This window comes from Mus caroli, chromosome 9 (genome assembly GCF_900094665.2).
Source record: "Mus caroli chromosome 9, CAROLI_EIJ_v1.1, whole genome shotgun sequence".
NCBI lineage: Eukaryota > Metazoa > Chordata > Mammalia > Rodentia > Muridae > Mus > Mus caroli.
The window spans coordinates 111,518,433-111,523,524 of record NC_034578.1 but is presented as its reverse complement, the minus strand read 5'-3'; positions in this window follow the sequence as shown (position 1 = coordinate 111,523,524).

Sequence of the window (5,092 nt, the reverse complement as noted above, 5' to 3'; positions counted from 1 at the left end):
GGATTTCTGAGTTCGAGGCCAGCCTGGTCTACAGAGTGAGTTCCAGGACAGCCAGGGCTACACAGAGAAACCCTGTCTTGAAAACCAAAAAAAAAAAGAGAGAGAGAGAGAGAGAGAGAGAGACAGCTTATTAAACGCAGGAATGGAAGTGGCCTAACAAACCCTGAGAAAAGAGCTCAAAAAAAAATCAAAAAAAAAAAAAAAAAAAAAAGTCTGACCAGCTGGTGCACAGCCCTTTAGAGGGTTTTCATAGTCCTTACCTCTCCTGCTTGTATTTCCGGGGCTCCTCGCCATCCCCCACCCTACTCCCTGCACATGTGTGTGTGCATGGACATGCTCTGTTCTGTGGATGATGCTCAGGTAAGGATGGGCTGCCAGTTTTCCTTTGCAAGCTGGCTGGCTGGCTGGCTGGCTGGCTGGCTGGCTGGCTGGTGCGTGCGTGCGTGCGCACGCTAGGGCAGCAACACGGAGCCCTGGAGAGCTCAATGGTCTGACTCATTGGTTATGCTACATTTCTGGTTGCTGGTTCTGACAAGCAGGGGGCAGGGAAGTTTCTTTGGGTTTACCGTTGAAGGTGACACAATCCATTGTGGTTCGGAAGACTTGGCAGCAGGAACCGGAGGCCGCTGGTCACATAGTGTCTATGAGAGCTAAGTTATGTTTTAAGATTTGATTACTGTGCATAAGAGATCCACAAAACAGAATATGTCTCCAACCTTGCCCAAGGACAGATACTTCCTGAAATATAGCAGGCAGCTATTGTTTTGCTCCTCTAAACAACTTTTTTGCCCAGGTACACAGGTTGTGGTTGATGGCATGTAGGTGGGAGGTATGTGGGTAGGAAACACGTCAGAAAGTACATTTGACCCTCATTGGATGTAGGCAGGAGGTACACAGGCAGGAAGTACACCAGGACATATGCTTGCCAATGATTGGACCTGGTGGGGTGCATAACGGCCTGACAGATTTGCCTTTATTAACTTCTGTAGAATGTGACCTGTCCCCATTTTCTGGGAACCCCAGAGTGGAATTAGCCAGAGTTCATCACCCTGGCCAATGTTTAATTAAAGCTTGCTTCAGATTTGGCTCAAAATTGTGTTACTGGACTTATTATCATCTGGTAGGATTAACACTGTCCACAATCAAGAAGCAAACTTCAGAGGCGGAACCTTGCTACAGAACCGGAAGTGAACCCTCGATGGCCCACTTCCTCCTTGAGGCTCCACTCACTTCAATTCCCACAGGTCTCCACCAGCCTGGGCTCAAGTGCAAGCCTTTGGGGCCATTCACACTCAAACCACACCACTAGCCCAAACTCCAGAGTAGAGAAGATGCCCTTAGCACTGGAGAGCTGGAGAGAGCAGCTGACCAGAGCACAAAAAGCAAAAGTCTTATTGTACAAGACCAAATGTACAAGGTCTATGGGCTCAGTCCCAAGAGCCTTGGCTAAAACAGAAGCCAAGGTCTTCTGACCCACCTCTAGGCTCTGTTCCAGCCCGGTCATTTGAGTGCTGGCTACTGTAAGGTCAGGAGTGTTAGCAGTGGGCTTTCCGAGAGCCCTCGGGAAGGACCTGGTGCCTCCTGCCACTCACCGACCGACTTTTAGATGCAAGGCCTGTTCTGCTCCAAGGACTTACTGTTTTGTGGTGACCTTTTATTTATTTATTTATTTATTTTGTCTTAAATTCAGTGTGCAAATGACATGCTAATGGCCCTGTCTTGAAGACACTTGCTTCCCTAGGTGACAGACAGGGAACTTTTCATCTAAACCAGCCTGTCTATCCCTTTTTCAGGAAAGCTACCCCGGTTGGCATCTGCACATCTCCTTCATTTTCCCCTGAAGTAACTGCCTAATCACTGCTTATCACGTTTCTAATTACTTTCCTTTTTTTTTCACTTGAATAATTATGGCTTCATACTTTATGGGTTGGGGGCCATGCCTTTCAGGCCTGCTTTGCAAAGACTGCTGATCAAGACAAGATTGGGAAGTTGCACACATTTCAGGGCCTGCCAATCAGTTGCGCATGGCATAATCTATTCTGGGATGTCTCCTGATACTCGCGGCACTTAAAAATAGCTTGTTAATCGTCTTCCTACTCTAATTAAGCAGACATCTCGCTTTTATTTTATTATATTTTTTTGAGAATTTCTCACATGGTCGCTCTTTACATCATTTCCACCCCTCGCTCTCTCCCACCCTGATCTTCCTTCCTCTCTCCCCTCCCAGTCCTACATTTTCCAAAGGATCATTTCAACATAGTCCAAATGCTGAAGAGATGTGTCTGCTGTGGCATATTCTGGTCTTCCACAGTGATTTTTTTTTTTTTTTAGGGCGACATTCTGGTCACCTAAACCATTCAGGCTACATAGAAGGACAGGATGACTTTGGGATGGAGCTGTTAAACAGGAAACCAGAGAAGTCCTTTGAAATTCCGTAGGGTGTACTTCCAAATGTCCTCAGGCAGTCTGTGAGGGCTCTCAGTCCAAAGACAGAAAGAACTCTCAGCTGTGCTCACATTATCATAAGACCAAAGTTCTATTGTTGAAAGAAATAAAAGGGGGTGATGGGGCTGGAGATGATATCTCAGAAATTAAGAGTGCTTGCAGCTCCATCAGAGGATCAGAGCTTGCTTCCCAGCACCCATGTTTGGCACTTAAAACTTCCTGTGACTCCAGTGACAGGGGATCTAGGCTCTTTTTGGGCCCCTGCAGGCACATAAGCTCCTATGCCCAAGGCTTCAAACAGATGTATGCACATACACATTAAAATAGATAGATAGATAGATAGATAGATAGATAGATAGATAGATAGATAGAGAGAGAGAGAGATAGAGAGAGAGAGAGATAGAGAGATAGATAGATAGATAAAGGCAGCCATATAGCAGTGGTCTCTGAAGGATAACTATTGATAGAATGGCAGCAGCTAATCACTGGAATATATTTTGAGACTGGGGCAGCCTCCTTACTAGGAATATATATTAAAGCTACCCTATACATAACAGATAAATATGTTGACATATTTGGAAATAAATTATGGATTATAATAGCTATAATTATTGTTCTGAGGCTCTTAATGTGAGGAATGCTTTTCTTTTTTCTTGGTTTTTTGTTTGTTTGGTTGGTTGGTTTTTATTTTTTTGGGTTTTTTTTTGTTTTGTTTTTGTTTTGTTTTGTTTTGTTTGTTTTCTTTCCAAATTCCCACTCAGGAGCTCTCCAAGCTGATAAACACCTGAAACACAGAGGTGGTGGTTGTCAGAGGAAAGCCCCTAGCTTCTTATCCTCTACACTTGAACCTGGCTGGGCTGAATGAAATCTTTGAACAATGTCTTCTAAACTCAGAGAAGCAATGACTGTTCCCTGGTTCTTCTTGGTTGGGGGACAGACCCTAGCTTGGAGACAGGACTGCATTGGCTGGATGCCTATTCAAAGCTGTAGGCTAAGTCAGACCACTACTGACAAGTGTCTGAATTTTACACATTGGCCCCAGGGGAACCTGCTGATCTGAGCTCCGCTATGAGCTTTGATTTATTTCATGAGGCAAGTATTGCATTAGGAAATGCCACACTCGTGTACCAGCCCTGCCTTAAGGAATTAAACCATCACTGGCATCATCCATTGTTGCTAATCCACACTAAATGTAATCTTTTTTCCAAGTGAGGATACTGTTTAAACAGTGAGCGTGCAACATTGTAACTGAATCTTTCCCGGCCTAAGCTATCCTTCTTAAGATACTATCTCAGCAATAGGGAGCACAATTAAGACACGTCTTCCTAAGGACTTGTTAGTGTTCTTCTTGTGCTGTGGTCCCTGATTTTGCCTTCCATTTGCTTCTTCTTCCTTAATCTTCCTACACAGTCTGCGTGCTCTAACCCAATCCTGTGACTTGAAGTACCACTCCCATGCTGATGGACCCAGAGCTCAAGGCTTTCGTTCCCAACTTCCTCCCTGCAGCTGAGATTCATAATTACCAATAAATCATATGGGGTTGACTGATTTATACACAGCTCAAACCTTGCACAGCTACATCAGGTGACATTACAAATCTACTGCTCCCATTTCAGAAAGCCACAAGTCCTCCCTAACAGGTGCCCAACCAAAAGTGTATAAAATTGTCCTGACCCCCTCCTTGGTCTCTGAACACTCTATTTCATTTGCCAGCTCTAGTGTAGCACTGGATGTAAACTGTCTCCCACAGGCTCTTGTACTGGGGGGTCGATTGCCAGATGATAGGCCTTGGAATGTATTAGACATACAGAGTCTAACCTAATTGTTCTACTAACCCCTTGATGGATTCCAGGAGCATGGAACAATTACTAGAAGATAGAGGAAAATAAGAGGAGACACTGAGCTGAAGTAAAGAGGTTACTGTGAGTGTATTCTTTTATCTTCTCAAGAAAGATAGCCACTGAGCCACTCAATCATGCAATAACCAAGTATTTTCAAATTGGCATGTCATGGTGGATCACCACACCATGTGTGCATCCATGCTGGTGAACTCCAGGGTGCCCACATGACATCTTTTGGGGTCTTCTTTGCTCTCTTTATGAACTACTTCTGGGCAGTTCTGATAAGCAAGTCATAGTCGACCAAGTCTACCTGGTCATGGTTCTTGTAGCTCAGAAGGTTGGAGGCCTTGATGTCGCTGTGCACATACTCATGAGTGTATTCCAGGATACCTAAAATTCACAAGCCATGCTGCAAGACAGTTCTCCAAGAAAACCTTTTGACATTTGTTTCAGGCATTTTCTTTCTTGAGAAGATAACTTGAAAGATCCTAACTACATTAGAGATTCCAAAATTAGATACACAGATAATTCTGAGGCCTTGATGAAGAAATGCTTTCCTGGTGGGGGGAAAGGGAACAAGCTAGGTGAAATTGCTAAGCACAGGGAAAAAATGTTTATATACATGTGGAGGAGTGCTCACATACACATGGATGAGTGCTCAAATACACATGGAGTGCTCAGATACACATGGAGGAGTTCTCAGAGACACATGGAGGAGTGCTCAGAGACACAGGGAGGAGTGCTCAGAGACACAGGGAGGAGTGCTCAGAGACACAGGGAGGAGTGCTCAGAGACACAGGGAGGAG